Source organism: Pseudorasbora parva, chromosome 25 (genome assembly GCF_024679245.1).
Source record: "Pseudorasbora parva isolate DD20220531a chromosome 25, ASM2467924v1, whole genome shotgun sequence".
In the NCBI taxonomy this organism is placed as follows: domain Eukaryota; kingdom Metazoa; phylum Chordata; class Actinopteri; order Cypriniformes; family Gobionidae; genus Pseudorasbora; species Pseudorasbora parva.
In genome coordinates this window covers 23,817,627-23,838,346 of record NC_090196.1, presented here as the reverse complement: position 1 = coordinate 23,838,346, position 20,720 = coordinate 23,817,627, and the positions used below count along the sequence as shown (strand labels likewise).

Here is a 20,720-nt window from a genome sequence, read left to right as displayed (position 1 = left end):
ATTGTATATGGTTGGGTCATTTCACTTAGAGGAGGCCCTGTTACTAGCGGTATCTTAGTGTACTTAATTGCTTTCATGCCTGATTGATGAGACAAGCTCTTAGTTCTGAGGTTTTATATCATTAATAACCTTTTGTCCAGATCAGTTCTTCTTTTATTTATCATACGGCGTCTGAATCCTCACAATGCATTTATAAAGGAAGAACCAATGGAATTCATATAAAGCCCTGTGATTTAAAATCAAAAAGGGTATAACAGCATAAAATTACTTTAATTTAATTCTGTTCTTTACACAAAGCTATCAGAAGAATACTTCCATGGTAATGTTTATTGACTTTTTTTGTTTCAAGGAGGAAAGAAAGAAAAGGATAAGAGTTTCGAATGACATAAGAGTAAATAATGACATTTCTAATTTTAGCTTGAACTGTTTCTTTAAAAATACGTTGCGTGTGGCAGCACCGGCCCTAAATAAGTCCTGACAGTGAACAATCAATATCTGTCACTCACCAACCACCTCAAGACTCATGCAGCCTCTGTATCCGGATTAGAAGAAGAGGTGGAAGGAAAAAAGAACTGACTGAATCTTTGTGGCTGTAGAATGAGTCCATACATTAATCTGCACATCATCAGTCTTAGATCTGAATTGTAAAAGACATTTTCTTACCAAGAATTTAGAATGCTGCCTAGTGCACAGAATTGCCTTAAAAGAGATGTTGCTTCTACTCAAGATCAAGCGAATATCACTGCTGATCTGTCCTACACCATGAGTTAGTGGGCCATTTATACTTTGCTGTCTTTATTATAAAGTTTAAATGCATTTGCTTGTAGACTTAATAATAATTTGTTACATTTATACAGCGCTTTTCTGGGTGCTCAATGCGTGTTACGAAGAGGGGGAATCTACTCAACCACCACCAATGTGCAGCATCCACCTGGATGATGTGACGGCAGCCATATTGCGCCAGAACGCTCACCACACACACCAGCTGATTGGTGGAGAGGAGACGTGTGATTAAGCCAATCGGTATATGGGGATTATTAGGAGGCCATGGTGGACAGAGTCCAATTGGAAAATTTGGCCAGGATGCCGGGGTTACAACCCTACTATTTTTCTGAAGGACATCCTGGGATTTTTAATGACCACGGAGAGCCAGGACCTCGGTGCTTGTTACAGTACAGCCACTATACTGGAGCGTTAGGACCCACACAGACCTCAGGGTGAGCGCCCCCTGCTTGCCTCACTAACACCTCTTCCAGCAGCTACCTGATTTTCCCAGTTGGTTTCCCATCCAGGTACTGACCAGGCTCAGCCCTGCTAGCTTCAGTGGGAAACCAGTCTCGGGCTAAAGGGTGAGATGGTTGCTGGCTCCCATATAACTCTTGCTCATCATATAACCATGCTTTCCACTTCTTGCCAGATATTTTCTTTGCCGCGTCAACCAATCAGGAGCCTGCTTGCTGCTGTCACGTGGTGAAGTGAAGGATTCCACTTCTCTTCCACGTTTGTTTTTAAACCTCAAATAAAGATTCAAACAGTCGTAAATCAGCGTATTGATTCAAGATCCGGATCGCAAATGTCACGATATTTCAGCAGTTTGACACGCGATCCGAATCATGAATCAATACGCGGATTCATAGCCGTTTGAATCTTTATTTGAGGTTTGAAAACATTCGCGGAAGAGAAGACAATGCTGAATAAAGTCGTAGTTTTTGTTATTTCTGGACCAAAATGTATTTTCAATGCGTCAAGAGATTCTAATGAACTAACTGATGTCACATATGGACTACTATGATGATGTTTTTATTCCCTTTCTGGACATGGACAGTAAAGTGTGCTTACATTTAGATATGCTGTTGGACTAAATATAAAATATCTTAAGCTTTGTTCTGAAGATGAACGGAGGTCTTACGGGTGTGGAACGACATTAGGGTGAGTCATTAATGACATCAATTTCATTTTTGGGTGCACTAACCCTTTGACTTGGCTAGTCCTTCTGACGACTGCCGCTGCCTGGCAGAGGCCCCTCCCATGATTCGCGTCTGTTGTTAAGGGAATGTCACACGTGAATGAAGCGAATGGATTCAAAATATTCAAGCATCCCACTTTGCGTGAATAGCACGATTTATCGCGTGATGTCAATTTCTGAATGACTCATATCAGTTTAGTTTCAATATATTGTCTGGGTGGATTGTAAAGGAAGTTTTTCTTTGTGAAAAAGACTATGGTAAATTGACTCATGTCAATGGAAAATTCATCATGTGTACTTTAAGACATTCTACAAATGTTTTACCATGTTCTTTGTCTGTTCCAGATTTTTGAGGGACATATTACACCTCAAATGCCGCAAGAGAACATCCCAAACTTCAAATGAAACTGGACTGTTCCTCACAACGGAGAATGAGAAAATATAAAGAAAGTCTTGCATCAGTTCCAGTGTGAGGTCAGATGTGTGAAGGTTAGCTCATTAGTTCATAACTTGCCACATTCGTAGCTGAAGTCTGTTAGCTGATTAGGTATTCCAGGCGAGTTTGCGCTGTGCATTATGGGAAACAAACAACAGAGGGCCTCATCAAGCATCTCCCCCTCTTTCAATCTATCTTTTTTTTTGCTACTGTATATTGCTGTTCGGCACCTTCTGAACATGCAGAAAAAGCACACCGCTCATCAACACAGTCACACTTGTTTTAAAGGCTCTCATTCATGTGCTTACTCTTATACTTGTGAAAGAAGTTGCCAAGGCTTTTTTATTGCAGAATACTGTTACAGTGACTGGTGGGTGAATAAAAAAAGGTTTAATAACCTAAGTTTGACAGTTGTGCAGTAATAGTGATTAAAAGTCAATGTTAGAATTGTGAAACTGAAGAGACATGACACTCAAAATCCACTGCGTTTTTATTAATGCTTTTAATACTGACAAAAACATCCCCAGTAAGTTCAGCTGAAAGTCAAATACAATGGAAATCAATGGGGTCCAAAATAAAACTTATGTTTTAACACAATTGTATGGAACAAAAACAAAAAATTGGAACAATGTGAGGTATGTGTATGAGTAAATGATGACAATTTTTTGTTTTGGGGGAGACTTGACTATATATTACTAGGGATGCTAATCGACAATTGATTAATTGTTGGTAATTTTTATCAATAAAACGTATCGATCGACGATTAAGAGACATGTAAAAACAGACACAAGGAAATTAAGCAAGCATGCCAGTTACGTTTGGGACCATTTTAAAAGGCTAGAGTTACACCTTTATGACTATAAGAATCCGTGTGCATTCGCAGCCTTTTGTTTTGTGCGAATGCAAGTTGTAATATTGTGTTTATTTTGTGCAGGCCTATATATACACGCATAACATCAGGCATAACATTATGACCACTGACAGGTTAAGTGAATAACATTAATTATCTCTTCATCACGGCATCTGTTAGTGGGTGGGATATATTAGGCAGCAATTGAACATTTTGTCCTCAAACTTGAGGTGTTAGAAGCAGGAAAAATGGGCAAGTGTAAGGATTTGACAAGGCCCAAATTGTGATGGTGAGATGACTGGTTCATAGCATCTCCAAAACTGCCGCTTTTGTGGTGTTCCTGGTCTGCAGTGCTCAGTATCTATCAATAGCGGACAAAGGAAGGAACAGTGGTGAACCAACGGCAGGGTCATGGTCATCCAAGGTTCATTGATGCATGTGGGGAGTGAAGGCTGGCCCGTGTGCTCCGATCAAACAGACAAGCTACTGTAGCTTAAATTGCTTAAGAAGTTAATGCTGGTTCTGATAGAAAGGTGTCAAAATACACAGTGCATCGCAGTTTGTTGCGTATGGGGTTGCATAGCCTCATACTAGTCAGGGTTCCTGACCTCTGTCCACCATCGAAAGCGCCAACACTGGGCAAGTGAGCATCAGAACTGGACCATGGAAGAAGGTGGCTTGGTCTGATGAATCATGTTTTCTTTTTCACCACATGGCAGGCCGGGTATGTGTGCGTAGATTACCTGGGGAACACATGACACCAGGATGCACTATGGGAATTAAGCAAGCCGACGGAGGCAGTGTGATGCTTTGGGCAATGTTCTGCTGGGAAACCTTGGGTCCTGCCATCTATGTGGATGTTACTTTGACATGTACCACCTTCCTAAGCATTGTTGCAGTCTATGTACACCCTTTCATGGAAACGCCATTCCCTTGTGTCTGTCACCTCCTATCGCAGAATAATGTGTCCTTCCACAAAGCAAACATGGTTCATGCATGATTTGAGGAGAACAACAAGTTTGAAGTATTGATTTGGCCTCCAAATTGGTCCACCTCGCAACTTACAGGACTGGAAGGATCTGCTGCTAACATCTTGGTGCCAGATACCACAGTACACCTTGAGGGGTCTTGTGGAGTCCATGCCTCGATGGAAAAGAGCTGTTTTGACAGACAAAGGGGGACCAATGTCAATGTTATGCCTGATTTATCTCATATAGAATGCATTTGGTTAAGAATTATTGCGGCCTAAAGTGTGCCTGTGAATATCTTTAGCGCATGCAGCTCAAACAGCAATGCACAACTAATAATAACTATGACTGGGACTGTCAAATTGCATAACATATTGTAATTCATTGGGTTTGGTTGCTTTGTTTCAGCGCGTTGTTGCGGGAAGAGTGTGTCCACAAGTTACGCATTCTGACTAGCACGCATGTGAGGCGGTGTTGGTGACATCACCAATATAATTGATTATTAAATAAGCAATTTAATTAAATGATAAATCACATCAACTTTACTACCCTAGTCCTTTATTTAGACTAAAAACCCTTCTCTTTCATTTGGTGAGGAACATGGCGTTTTTAACAGCATTTACGCACCATCATGCTGTCAGCAATGCCATTGCAGTATTAAGGCTTAAGATTAATCGATTAATTGATTAATTTAAACCATGATTGATCATGGGAATGTGTAAATTGGCATCCCTAATATTAAAATGTATTTTTCTAATACATCATTCAATCCATAGCTATTTTGAACACTGCAGTACAGAGATGTTACATTATACAGAGTAAATCTCTCCAGAGAAGCTCAAACAACTCCACCAACCCACACTGGCCCATCTCCTAAAGCCTGGATCAAACTGCGCTCTGATCCGAACTTGCATTAAACCGAAGAGATCCATCTTGTTGGCACATCTCTACTTTTGAAGTGAAATACACATTAATGACCTCTGTCTGGCATCACTCGCTTGTCATTCTAAAGCATCATCCGCTAGACACACGGGGGAGCACCCTCCGCCTGTTAAAAGATACATCAAGACAGTTCATCCATCAGCATTGATTAGAAATTGATTAATCAAGAGTTGATTAGAGCCCAAAGAAGGGAGGTCATTCAATTCATCATCCTTGCCTGCTAGAAATGAGGTGTGATTAAGTAACAGGATTTAGTACTTTAAAATCATAGGAAATTAATAAGGAAATTAAAATATTTCCAATTAGCGTGATCTAGAGATAACTGACCTTTTTAGTTGAGATTTTTCTAAATAATGTGTTCATACGAATTTGAATTCTCATGTTCGACCTAAATAGAATGTAAAGGACAAGTTTATTAGTTAAATTATAGTCAAAATGTCTATTATAGTGATTGATGTACTACCCTAACAACTGGTGCATTTAACAGTGGATGTGATATTATGGCTTTAATGTTATAATAATTTTCCTCCAGGGGAGGCCATAAGAAAGATATATGTGTGTATTCATTATTATTAACTAGCACGTTAGCATTTAGCAGTTAGCATTATCCAGTTTATTACAGAAGTATTTTGCGGAGTACAAAACAGTTGTTTACATTTACAATATATAATTGTTGTGATAAATCCCAGTTAGTCTAGCACAGGGTTTTAAGAATATAATAGTAAGTGGTAGATTTAATGTCATGTGTTGACAAAAATACATTTTAAAAAATTACTCGAAACAGCTAAAACCAGCCTAAGCTAGTTGGTTGGTTTAAGGTGGTCTCCCAGGCTGTTTTTAGAGGTGTTTTGGTCATGGGATACCAGCTAAAACCAACTAAACACCAATTTGACTAACCTGGGAAACCAGTTTAAATCAGCTATTTCCAGCTTAAACTAACTAAGACCAGCCTAAGCTGATTTTAGCAGTTTTTTTCAGCAGGGTCTTAATCCTTTTCTTGAAAACGGCTGGAGTTTGGCAGGTAATTTCACCAGCAGAAGACATGGCTTAAACTAGTCCTAGACTAAAATGGATGTTTTAACTGTTTTAACTAAAATCAACTAGCATTGTTTTGACTCAAGATGCACACCAGTTGTTTTTTTAGGGGACATTAAAAAGGGGAGAGAAAAAAACTACTTAAATGCCCTAATTAAACTAAGGCCTAAGTTCTGTTTGTGAAACTGGACCAAAAAGTGTTTCAAACAATGACACCTACAACCTACAGACAATGTTCAAGAAATATGCATTTGAGAGAGTTTTAAAAACTGAACATTGCATTTTAACATCCCTGCACTAACTGAAGCCGCTCAGCAGTTCATCTTTGATACTGCATCGTCTTTGAACATGAAACGGACACACATCAAGCTACAGAACAAGCCAGCACCAAATGAATAATAATACGCAAAGAGGACAAATGACTTAGATTACAATTCACAGCAGGTTTATCACCTGCAACCACCACACTATGAATTTCAATATTTAAAAAAAGAACAGGGAGATCCAGAGAATCATTCTTACGTATGTTAAATGTATGACTTGTAGATGCAGTGCAGTCATTCTAGTCAAAAACTTGCATCTCAAAATAGTGACATGAAAGCAATCAAATGACTCAGCTCATCTTATCTGAGTAGCTCATCTCATTTCATCAAATAAGCAGCCATGACATTCCCCAGCTGTGGTACAGTTGCCAGATTATATTGTGATCTTCTTGTGCCATGACGCTAACTATGATGGAGCATTATGTTCTTGTCTTAAAGCTTCTGCCAGCCTTCTAGAATGAGCCTGCCAATTCAGGAATACCCAGACTGGTGCTCCAAATACTAATTTCCCAGGGCATTGTGGGCTCATCTCAGAATCTGTTCAACCGACCCAACCCTCCCAGACCCGGCAACCTGGGTAGCTGCTGATGTAATTCATCCATTTGTTTAGCAAAGAAAGAAAAACAATTTAACCCCACTACTTCTGCGAACCCAAGAGCTATGTCAATTTCTTTGTGGAGTGGAAGAGGAGACGGTCACTTCAGTTGGCAAGTTAAAGTGAAAGCACAAAATGTCCTTCACAGACTAATTGAAAGTGGAACACATTGAGTTTCGATTTAATAGCAGTTTAATTGGAGTCAGTGGCTTGCTTCAATGGCTTTTGTTCATGGGGTGAAAAAAGGTGTTCAGATGGCCTCAGTCCCCATTCTTAAACTCATACCATCGCCAAATCATCTCCCCTCTTCTCTTCCACTATTGGAGTACTTGCACAAATGCACACTATATCAGGAGCTCAATTAAACACATCCGTTTGACTGCACAGCTAAACAACAACAACTTTCAGAGGAATAAATAAATGTCTGGAGAACAGATCAATGGAGCAAATGCTTGGATCCAGTGGGAAACAGAAAGATGAGAAAGTCAGACACACGCATATACACCGAAGGTCAAAACTCTCAGTGGCAGAATAGCTGTTTAAAAAAAATCACGGTTGAAGAGGATTCTGGAAAGAACTCTGACTTGGTTTATGACAGACTCTGTGCCCTCTGCAGGACTGACAAAGAACAATCCCATAATGGTCTCTTAGGACGTATTGATTGAGTTGGATTCAAGTAGTCTCTTTTTTTCCCCTCCTACCCCCGGCTTTGAGTTTGCCTTCTCCTCATCTGTCCCTTCTGCTTCTCCACAGCAGACAGAGAAAGTAACTAGCTTCAGGGAACTGCTGAGGTATAATATGTAGTTATTGTTGTTCCCCGCTTTTGTAGAAGTGTCGAGAAGTTAAACGAGTGATCAGAAGTGTTGTCGTAGAGAGAAGGACGACAGAAGACACGGCAGAACTAAGGGGGGAGTTTCTTGAGACCTTTTGAAGTCAAGTAGAAAGCTTTGGCCTTCATTCTTGATAGTTGGTGACTAGATTGTAAGGTCCATCATTGGCTGTGAAGTGGACCTCAAAACCTCAGGAACATTGGTGATTTGCAGATACAGGCTGCCTTTCCTTCTTATCGCATTAGTTTATAAAGAAGTTAGGTATTGCAAAAATGGACTCCCTTCTTCAAGAGAGCAATAGTTCTGTCTGAAAGCCATGTTGTCTTGGATAGTGGATGGACAGTTGACTTCAGTTAGACTTTTAACCCTAGAGTTCAAAAATCATCTGAAATGTTGAAGGGTACTTAGCTCATGATGTTCCCTCCTGTGAGCCCAAACATGTGAACAGAGATCAGGCCATCGCAAATCTGTTTTCCCAGCCACACAAGACAGAATCGATGAACAGCCAGGAGTTGCCTGAGGTTTTTACAGGAGTGTTTTTCTTGTTTGAAAGGTGGAGAGGAAACCAAGAGGGTAAAAGACGAAAGGAAAAATTGATAGACAGTGACAGATAGAGAACCAGAAAAGAAGTTGAAAGTGGGCGGAAAGTGGATGAGGATGCGTTTTTGATTGTGCGCGCGTGCTGCAAGGAATAGTTCACTGGGGGAAAAAAGACAAATCTGTTACCATTTACTTCCTGTTAGGGATGCACCAAAATGAATTTATAATGCAAATCGAAATTAAAGTTTTTATTAAGCCGGAAACCAAAAAAAGTTTATTTAAAGTGTTAGTTCGGCTAAAAATGAAAAGTCATAACTTACTCACACTCATGTGGTTCCAAACCCTTCAGATCTTCGGAACACAAATGAAGATATTTTGATAGAATCAATACAGTCCATACAACTACCATTTTGATGCTTCAAAAAGTTCATAAAGAGATCATAAAACTAATCCATATGAATCAAGCGGCGTAGTCCAAATGTTCTGAAGAGACACGATCGTTTTACATGATGAACAGATTTAATTTAAGCTTTTATTCACATAAAATTCACAAGTTTTATATCAACTTTTTAATAACAGAATTATGTTTATATTCATTCAAACAGTGGCTATAATAAAAACTTGTTTTCATGACAGATTTATTCAAACACATTCATGAAGAACATGTTAAGTACAAGTATAAAGAATGTAACAGTTCATATATTTAGCAAAATGCTTCTCTCTAGATATATTTTTTTCTACCCAACTAGTAAGCTTATAGACATTGAATGGCTTTCCTCAGGAAAAGGTTACATTTGCAAGCGGTTTTAGTGGCACCTTTCTGTTTCAGTTAATGATTTCAGCCAGCCCATTTAGTCCAAATCCGAAACTTTGCAGTTGTTAATTTCAGTGAATCACGACTCCCTGTTATGTCACTCCAATCCTGCATAACTTGGAATGACACTAAGCAAATGGCAATCAGTGTGTGTGCTTTCTGGTTCGGTCATCTTCCACCTGAATTCTTTGTTCCTTCTCTGGCACTCCAGAAATAGACCCGTTACAGGCTGGGATCTCTAGAGTATCGCTGTCCCCTCTGGTCTACAGGTCTCCAAATCGAACACCTGTTCAGATTGGTTCAGTTCTAAAGCCACAAGCGCGCAAGACGGCAGCCTGTCACAGTCTCGTACACTCCATTTCATTCCTTTTTCCTCGAGCCCTAATTCACCCGTCGCCCCTGCCAGGGCTGCTGTACTATATGTGGGGCCTCATCTTCCATGAGACTAAACTATGCAGTTTAGCTTTAGCTGTGCAAGAAGTTGATGTCACAGGTGATGAGCAGTAGATGAAGGCTGTCGCTGTGGGTGCCGAGTGTCGTCCCTCAAATCTGACAACTTGGGGATATTTTCATAAACACACACAGACTCGAGACATATTTCCAGTTCTCGACCAGCAGAATGGATGGGTTCAGATATTGCTTTTTTGCCATCATTGGGGGCGCATGGCAATAAATACATTGGTGCTTGACATCCACATGCCATCTGCTCAGCCAAGGGCCCTGCCAGAAAGGGAATAGGTGGCATTTCTCAAGTTGACATGCATGCCAGTGTTTTGAAGAGGCAGCAAGGGACCTGGTGGAGGGTATAAAAAGGCAGAAAGATGGACTAAAAAAAAAGGAGGGAAAAACTGTACTGAACCTCTGACATGTGTGATTAATTCCATCTTAAAGTGAGCACGGACTCACAAGGAGTAAATATCATTATTCTTTGTGTGGCTTTTGGCTTTTCTGTCAAGCACTATTTGCAAAGCTGCTAATAAAAAAGTGAAAGAATTTGTTCTGTTCTTAATACTCCATGTACTTAAGATAAAAGTTTACACAAGACATAATTAAAAGTAAATTAAATATTGTATGGGAGGATTATATAAATATTTTATATACACTACAATTGAATGTTACAAAGTATGGTTACTGTCGCCAATGCCGCATATATTTGACCTGAAATACAGTAAAACCGTAATATTATAAAATATTACAAAAAAATTCAAATATTTTTATCCTGTGATGGCAAAGCTGAATTTACTCCAGTCTTCAGTGTCACATGATCCTTCAGAAATATGCTGATTTGCTGCTCAAGAAACATTTCTTATGATTATCAATGCTGAAAACATGTTGTGCTGAATGTTTTGTAAAAGACAATTTGATGAATTGAATGTTCAAAAGCATTTATTTGAAATAATGGTAAATGGACTTCATTTATATAGCGCTTTTAACAGACCCTATGGCCATCCAAAGCGCTTTACATTTTGCCTCACATTCACACATTCATACACCGACGGCGATGTCAGCCTTGTAAGGCGCCATCCAGCTCGTCGGGAGCAGCTGGGGTTAGGTGTCTTGCTCATGGACACCTCGACACTTGGTCAGGTGGAACCTGGGATCGAACAACCAAACTTCCGGTTTATAGACAACCTACATGAACCACTGAGCCAGTGCCGCCCCTTATTTATATTATAATATAAATGTATATTTTTTATATTAATTTATAATAATATAAATCATCTTTTGTAATAATGTATAGACTTTATCTTTACTGTTATTTTGATCAATATATATATATATATATATATATATATATATATATATATACATACACACACACACACACACACACACACACACACACACACACACACACACACACACACACACACACACACACACACACACATACATACACTGACCCCAAAGTTTTGAACTGTAGCGAACATTGTGGATATAATGGATTAAAGTATATGTAAAACACCCAGTCGAAAGACACACACACACACACACACAAAAACGGTTACACCGTTTCTTCAAGAAAATGCTATTTGAGTGTCTGCAAGTCAAAATTGGATGATGTTTATTGGCTTCAGAATCACTGCTGTATTCTTCCTGGAGCTATGCTTTGCTCAGCATTATGGGGAGTGGACAGGCAGGGGGGGAAAAAAGCATAAACTTGATTCGCGTTGAGAGGATACGTTTCATAACTATTGTGAATACAGTGTTAGCCGTGGGCGAATGCTGTTATGAGCACCTAGTGTGTGACCTTTGGACTTAAAACAGCCTCACAGGTATGAAAAATCCCATCTCGGCTGGTCTAAAGTGCTTAACACTCCAGAATTGGACAACTTTGCTTTTGAAATTGCCTTGATGAATCTGACAAGTTTCAAATTTGTGCTTTAACAAGTTTGGTACCATATTTTTAAGGATGCACATTGGCTGCATGTCTATCTTGTGGTTTGCGGTCATGCCACTTGGGTTTCATCTGCAGAATTGGCTGGTTAAACTCATTCTGTCCTACACAAATGAGTCAAACTTTAGAGAGAGAGATATTAAAGCCATTTGGGAATCTCCGGAGGGCAATGCCATAAAAGCGATGGCCCTGTTCCATTAAGAGCAGATCTAAAGATGCTAAGACGTATTGGCCTGAAGCTGACACTGGAATAAACCCAGCGCGCTATAGAGATGTTCAAGTTCTGTCACAAACACAACATGCCACTTTTAGCATGCTCCTTTATTCTACTTAGAACTCAACAGGCAATTAATGAACATCCTGATGAATGATTAAGCAAGTTTTTGTTGACAGCTCCAGCGTAAGAAACAAATGGTCTCAGAAAACTGTTTCTAGACAGGCAACATTTGGGAAGGTTGTTGGTTGGTTAACTTTGCTTAACAGAGCATGCTGAATTCAGAGGACTGCGATTAAATGTACTCTTCACAAACTGGGTTGCATCTTAATGCTCTCTTATTTCACCCTTTACATTTTCTATCATTTAAAACAATCTTGCAATTTAGTTTTATTGCACTTGCAATGTGCCGTGTAGTTTTTAGTATTTCTTTTACATAGTAGCAAGTTAGCAACACATTAAGTGCTTATCTTAAACACATTGAAAGAGAAAAAAACTCACATACAAACACTAAACACTATTTAGAGTGGGTTGTTTCTTTTTACAAAAACTTTTGGCTTCAAAAGGGCTTATTGGTAGAATTTTTCCATATTGATAACACCTACACCAGTTTGCACAAATTTGCCCTCCAAATTTTAAAACATTTAAAGCTGCACAGTGTAACTTTTAAATCTGCTAGAGGGCGTCTATTCAAAACAAAGGCGTAGTTTAATGACGCCATGTTTGAGCTCAGAATCTTGGGACATGTGGTCTTCACCTCACAGCCAGTGGAAAAGCGGGATAGGACTCGGGCAGAAATCATGTTCATGGATGCGGTTATTAACGTTACAGTAGTGTGAAGCAGAGCAGGGCTGAGTGTTGAGGAGCTGAGCAAGGCCGCGGAAGAGATTGTTACACAAACACGCCTCGCGAGCAGCGGGACTTTTATTATGATGGGACACAGTCGCCGACACCATTTTCGCCTTTACGTCATGAGTATGAGGTAATACAGCTCTGGTTATCATATTAGATACATTTAGTTGTGTTTAAAATGATGTTATGACGTTACTCTGTGCGTTCACTCAGTGGCTGCTGTGACTTGTTCACACTGCTAAGAATAAAGAGCTTCTTTACCGAGGGTAATATAGATATGACGCAATTGACAGGCAACTCCCTCAGACGTCCCGGTTCATTGGTTAAAATAGCAATTTTCTAACAATTTACAAATAGTTGGAAACATTTGGGATATTGTAAGAACTCAACTGAACAAAATATATAACACTGGCCTAGTGGCTTTTGTATGTTTTACTGCAAAAATACTAAATAGTTTAATCATACACAAACATGTAAATCTGAGGCAAAAATAATTAAACAGATTTACAGCAGATATTGGCAAAATAAATAAGGCTACTTGAAATCAAGAGTGAAGTGCTCTGCTGTAAGTCCATGGACCCAGGAGATTTTGTGACCTATGTTTTAGTTACTTGTGTTTTCATCACTACATGATGTCATATATTGTCCTATGGTTGCACCAGGCACAACGCAAGTGTGTTTTGCTAGTTTCAGTCCGACAGAGTTATCATTTTCACATCCAGCGCCATGTTATTTAAATAGCAAATGCACTTGCACCCATCTGTTCATCCACACCCAACAAGGTGTGTTCAGGCGCATTGACCAACAAAAACATGGTCTAAAGTCAATAGATTGTGTTATTTAAAGGGCACGTTAGTAATATGTACCTATAGGTGGGTACATAACACGTGTACACTCTGCTTATTACACACACATGAGTGTGCAGCAGCACAAACATTTTTAACCCTTAAATGCATGACTGTTTTGCCAATAATTCTTACATCTTCAGGTCTTTAGTGACCCGGATCTATATCTAACACGGATGGATCTCTACCTGTCACAATAATATAAAACTCTCCTGAAATTAGTGTAACAGTTACAGAAGAATAACATATATTTTGTTACCTTTTGAAGCTTGGAAGGGGTCAGTTTGAGCAGATCACTGAGCCATTTCAAGTTTAGCAGATTACAGTTATTATTGTTTCGTTTTCAGCCTGCAGTAACGGAGTAATACGTCACTTCATCATTGTGCATTAGACACATTGCTACCTTGTGAAATAAAGTGAATTGAAATCGGACACGCCCTAAGTGCACCTGTGTCATGCAATATTACGGTATTTAATACAATAATACTATATAATTAAAACAAATTTTGAAGTATGGATTTTTGTTAGTTGTTAAAGAATGTAGTTACTGAAGCCTCACTGTAAAGTGTTACCAGTAAAATCAAGTTACATTTGAGTTATTAGCAGGACTGTGATTATTTAGGTTTAATTCAGGATTGGGCTCTCAGAAGAACTGAAGCCCAATAAAATAAACAGAACTTAAAGTCTAAATCCATAATGAAGTTGCACCAGATGCTCCAAAAATGTCAAAATTAATTAATTAATAATAAACCCCAACAACAGACATTCCCATCCAAATGGGATTAGATTTCTCTGCAGACCTCTGAGTTAGCCAAAAACCATTTGTTTCATTCAAATGGAAAAAAATCTTCTGTAAAACAAATAAGTATGTGACCTCCTCAGGGAAAAACAGTCCAGCCAGAACAGGGCTTAAGATGAACTCATAAACACACCAGCAATATAATGTAATCAAAAACATACATGTATTTACATACATAAATAAATACAAATCTCCCATGACTTGTAAAACACATTACTGGTCTACATGAAAATACATACATACAAGCTTGCATGCATACATACATATTTATTCACAAACACACACTAACATTTTTCTCTGCTCTTTGCTGAGGGTTCATCAATAGGGATCAAAAACCAAGGAGAGATGGATATATTTATAATACAAACTGATACCCCTGTGAGGAGTGATACTGTAAGATTTTAATGCTCTTTTAATCAAATAGGACCTTAAACTAATAATGGAATAAGAGTGTGCTCTCAGATAATAAGGTCATGGCACCATATGTAGATTTCTGTATTATGTCACCTCAGCAAAGAGAAGTGAAGATAAGAAACTAGAGGGTCATTCAAGCTTTACTTTTCTTATTGGCTCTAAAGCCCGGGACACACCAAGCCGACAATCAGCCGCCGGGCAATGTTGGGCCATTTTTGAGTGTCGGCCGTCTTATTTTTTTGTGTGTGTGTTCCACACCATTGGCTCTAGTCGGACACCGTCTGTGTTTTTTGGGCTGATTCAGCATGTAGAATCACCGTCAGGCTGTGTGTGTGAGAGAGAGAGATCTCGGATTGGCTGTTCAGCTTACCGAATGAGTCAATGCACGGGAATAATAGCGAAACAGCGAGCAAAGAAGTAGAAACGGTAAAGATAGAAGGATGTTCTAATTTTATGTCATCTTACCCAAATGTTCCTGGGCGAAATGTTTAATATTAACATGAATAAATAACATGATCAGCAGGATTGATATTCAAAAAGATAACGTTAAAGCCGCACTTGGCTACTTTTGCTCTCGGGGTCCCCCTACAGGAAAAAATAATGTCCTCAACTACTGTCGTAAGATCTGTCATCCTACAACAGGGGATGCCATCTCGCGTGCATTTGTTGACATGACAACCCTGATAGCCCTGAACTAGTGATCCGTGGGTCGTCTCATAACCCGCGGACCCCGTATGTCTATTTATACCTAGTGTGTTACCCCGTATGATACCCCGTATGTTACCTAGTGCTGATTTAAGCGTAGGCTGATTTGTTGCCGCTTTGTGTACCTGCATCCTGTAGCGTTGGTTTCCCTTTTGAATGATTAATAGAGAAGAACATATCTGCAGAAATGTACAGTTGTCTCCTTCACATGCAAGTGCAGAATGTACATGCTAGCTAACAGTCAGCTGTAGTTCTCTCTGTGTTCAAGTGCAACTGTTTTGCACAAAAGGGGGCGACAAGAGGCAATAATACTATTGGCGTTAGTAGTGGGAAGTTCCGATCATTTTACGGTCTCAGATCTTTGAATCTTGTTCAGCAAAATGAACAAATCTTTTTTCCAAGTCAAAAAAATTATAATACTAGAAAAGGCAGTGTCTTCACAATTATGTTCCTTTTTAGAAAGAAATGATATCTGTGAGGATTTCCAGTCAGGATTTAGACCGTATCATAGTACTGAGACTGATCTCATCAGAGTTACAAATTATTTACTCTTATCATCTGATCGTGGTTGTATCTCTCTAGTAGTATTACCAGATTTTAGCGCTGCATTCAGCGACACTATCGACCACAACATTTTTTTGAATAGACTCGAAAATTATGTTGGCATTAGTGGAATTGCATTGGCATGGTTTAAATCATTCTTATCCGGCCATAATCAGTTTGTTGCAGTAAATTAAGAGATGTCACACCGATCACAAGTTCGGTTTGGAGTACCGCAAGGCTCAGTGTTAGGACCGTTGCTTTTCACCCTGTACGCTACCACTGGCAGATATCATTAGGAAGCATGGCGTTAGTTTTTATTGTTATGCTGACAATACTAAGCTCTATATTTCTTTGCGCCCTGACGAAACTTACCAATTCACAAGAAAAAAATTGGATGAATGGTAATTAACTGCAAATTAAAACACCACAAGTAGTAACCTTGAATATTCTCTAACACTTGATGAGTGCTCTGTCAAGCCCTCGTCGTCAGTGAGGAACCTGGATGTGCTCTTTGATACGAATCTTTCATTTGAAAGCCACGTTTCTAGCAGCTTTAAAACTGCATTCTACCATCTTAAAAATATATCTAAATTACGGCACATGCTTTCAATGCAAAATGCTGAACAGTTAGTACATGCTTTCATAAGCTCAAGGCTAGATTATTGTAATGCTCTACTGGGTGGTTGCCCTGCTTGCTTAATAAACAAACTCTAACTAGTCCAAAACGCAGCAGCTCGAGTTCTTACTAGAACCAGGAAGTACATCACCGTTTTCTCCAAAACGACTGTACAGCCAAGTTACATTTTTCAACACATTTAGTACTTTTGGAATAAAAAAATGTGTTCATCTCTCGAATCTTCGTGTCTGACTCTGAGTCTCGTTCTTTTGTCACATGACCGCTTCCCGGTTCTGTGTCTCGCAACATATACAACATTACAGTCGTATTATTGACTGCATGTTGTAATATATTTATTATTATAAAATCATCAGAAGATATGGGCATTAAACATTTATGATGCCCAGTGTTCGAACAATTCGTTCAAAATGAACAAATCACACATCACTAGTTGGCTTTCATCACTGCTAGTTCTTTGACGTCGGGTTGGTGTTTCCTTTGTGAAGTGTCCTTTAAAGCCAAATTATCAGCATATTTCAGCATTAAAGACATGCATATTTGGTTTTCTTCTTGTGAATTAATTTATCTAATGCAACACAGACTACCCACAAACAGTCAGTGTAAGGGAAAATTACTTATAAAAGCAATGTGTTACAAATACAAAATCATGTTATTTCCTTTTAAAAAAATACAACACATCTGTACCGCACTAATTTTTTGTCTCAACATGGAGACAGGAGAGGTGTCAGTCAATAAATGAGAACAAGTAACTTGCTTTAAGCTACTTGTTTATTATTGTAAATTTAAAAGTAACATTAATAACATTGAAGTAATCTGATTACGTAACGTTGCCAACATGATTTCACAATCAATACAACGTATCTGTATCACGTATTTGTACCAGGTTATCCTAGAAATCTAGACGCACCCTAGCGGCAGCAAATCTAATCTGCCCGCGAATGTCGTCTAGCAACTCTCAATACCCTTCTGAGCTGTAAAAACCAAACTCTGGTCGGGCCAATCACATCGTGTATAGAGTCGCTGGGCGGGGCTTAACATAATGTAAACACAGAAACACAGAAACTGGCGAATGGCGGTCTTTCGAATCAACGACTCTGCAACACTTGGAGTTAAGCTTTTGTCTGAGAAAAGAACAGCACTGAAGTCATTCTTAAGAAGGGAAGATGTGTTCTGAGTTTTGCCAACTGGATACGACGAAAGTTTAATCTTTTCAACTAGCTCTGGTTGGTTGTAGCGCTATCCAATTGTGTGCACGCCGTGCAGAAGGAGTTTGAAAGACAACCGTTTATCCCGCCCCTCGGATTGAGCCCTGTCTATGGTGAGTTTCCAGACCAAACATCTTGATGTGGGTTTGGCTTGTCAGGCTAGGACCAGGTGGCTAATTCATACAAATTTGTACAACGTCAGTTGCATGAATTTGTACGATTTGTCTAAACTGCAGTGGCGGGTGTTTGAGGTTAGGACATTTACAAATTCATTCAAAATAGCCACCTCGTAAAATACGCACAATTGGACGTGAGATTGGGTTGCCGTTACCCCCAACACTGCCTACAAATATGGTTAGAATGGTCATCTCAAAACGTTGAGCCCCATTTACACCTGAATTTAGTGCTGAGCAATTGTGATGAGACCAGGCAAGACAGATGCAAATGGGCTCCCAGAGTGACGTCTTATCTCAAGAAGGGAAAGCAACAGTTGGAGCAACAGATGGCTCAAGGAGTGAAAACTTAAGACAGCTCTGCTGGTGACGTAATGAGGAAACTTGAGAGAGAAAAACATCCATGTGTTCTGTACAGTCATTCATCCTTATGATGACTTCTAGTTTACTTTAAGCTTAGGCATTTAAAAGTTAATTTCTGCATAAGCAAGCCTTGAATGCAAAAACTTAGTAAATACATCATTCCACAATTATTTCCTAGGGGGAATAAAATGTACTTCATTGAATATACACATCAATAATAATAATGCAATAAGAGAGCATGTTGTCACACGGTTGTCACATGGAACATATCATTTAACGATACATTAGAGCTTTTCATCAAGCACACACACACACACACACACACACACACACACACACACACACACACACACACACACACACACACACACACACACACACACACACACACACACACACACACACACACACACACACACACACGTTCACTTATTTGTCCAAGAAGTACTGTAAAATATGATATTGGAATGTTAAGAGAATTGTTTTTTAAATGTAGAAACAAAATTATTCTACTTTAAGACTGATATTTAAAACCATTGCTAGAAAAAAAAAACTAGATGTATAATTATTTTCATAAAGGGCACAAATATCTTCTGTTTATCTGTGGATTTAATTTTTTCCACTTATTTATCCAAGAAGTACTCTAAAATATTATGAGAAGAGACTTTAATAAATAAAGAGACAAAACTATTCTACTTTAAGACGGATGTTTAAAACCCACTGCTAATATATATATATATATATATATATATATATATATATATATATATATATATATATATATTTCACATTCATAAAGATCAAAAATATCATCTGTTTTCTTGCCATTAAGTACCACCTAACTAAATGGCCACATGCTACACAATTCATCAGGACAGTAAATAAACATTAAATAAGCTTAAAAATTAAAAACGCTCTCAATCACCAGAACATTCCATTCCATAGGGACACAAATACTTTGTTAAAGACAACTCAAAAGCTCATCTGGCCCAGAGACAAGACAAACCCATCAGCAAATCAATCATAGTAAACACTCAATCCAACAAATAAACATGGCAATAGTTTCAAATAATAAGATTCAAGATGCCCAATACTTTCTGTATTAGAGGATAAAAGCAACTATGCCCAATGCATTGACAGCCAGAAATTTGGCTTCACCATACACCCAGCTCAAGTAAAGGCATTTCTACAAATCCCAAGAACACCCAGGTGGACATAACAAAATAAATCAAACCCTTTCCTGAAGAGATGTGGTTTGGGGGTGTTTCTTGTATTGTATAAAATCCATCTGAGAGTTTTTGTTTGTAATCCACATTGTTTGGCATCTACCTGCAGATTGACTGACTGAGAATATGATTGGCAGGCCCTCTTAAATAGAAAGTGACAAAATGGCTGTCTTAAAGGGCCAGTGCATATTTATTGTAATTCATATGGATGTTTACATGTAAACACTAGGATGGTGTTGATCAACACCTGGGTTTGTCAGTCTGGTTTTGACATGCCATGGACCACAAAATATCATCATTCTGGTGTGAGGGCTCCCCATTCTAAAATTTAAAAGTCATAAAATTTCATGTATAAAGATATATTCTGTGAATATTATTAAAGATACACTATATGTAAATTGTGAGAAAATTGCTATTTTAACCAAGGAACCGGGACACCTGAGGGAGTCGCCTGTCAATTGCGTCATATCGGCGTTACCCTCGTTTTTTTTTTTGGGGGGGGGGGGGGGGGGCAGAAATACTTTACTCTTAGCAGTGTGAACAAGTGTCACAGCAGCCGCTGAGTAACGTCATAACATCATTTTAAACACACTTAAATGTATCTAATATAATTAAACAGAGCTCTGTTACCTCATAATCATGACCAGAAAAACGGAAATGGCGCCGGCGACTGTGTCCCGTCCTAATAAAAGTCCCGCTGCGTGTGTTTGAGTAAAAATCTCTCCAGCGGCCTTGCTCAGCTCCTCAACACTCAGCCCTGCTCTGCTTCACACTACAGTAATGTTAATAACCACATCCATGAACATGATTTCTATCCTCAGAGTCCTATCCCGATTCTTTTCCACCGACTGTGAGGTGAAGACCACATGTCACAAGATTCTAAACTCAAACTTGGCGTCATCAAACTACGCCGCTGATAGGCAATCTCTAGCAGACAGAAAAATTACATTTATGTAGCTTTAATACGCATAACAGTATTTGGAAGTATTTAGTTTCTATTATGTTTTTTTCCCTACTGACTGCACTATGCTGTATATATATATATAT

General features: G+C 38.9%; 1 protein-coding gene across 1 annotated transcript in view; it reads right to left on the bottom strand.

The window, feature by feature from the left end:
• The window catches only part of ntrk3a (neurotrophic tyrosine kinase, receptor, type 3a), a 338,706-nt gene extending 318,936 nt beyond the window's left edge, over nt 1–19,770 (bottom strand). Inside the window, exon 1 of the mRNA XM_067435678.1 lies at nt 19,682–19,770. The gene's annotated coding sequence lies outside the window, so the exon portion shown is untranslated. The remainder of the gene's footprint in view (nt 1–19,681) is intronic.
• Between the last annotated feature and the right edge of the window lie 950 nt (nt 19,771–20,720).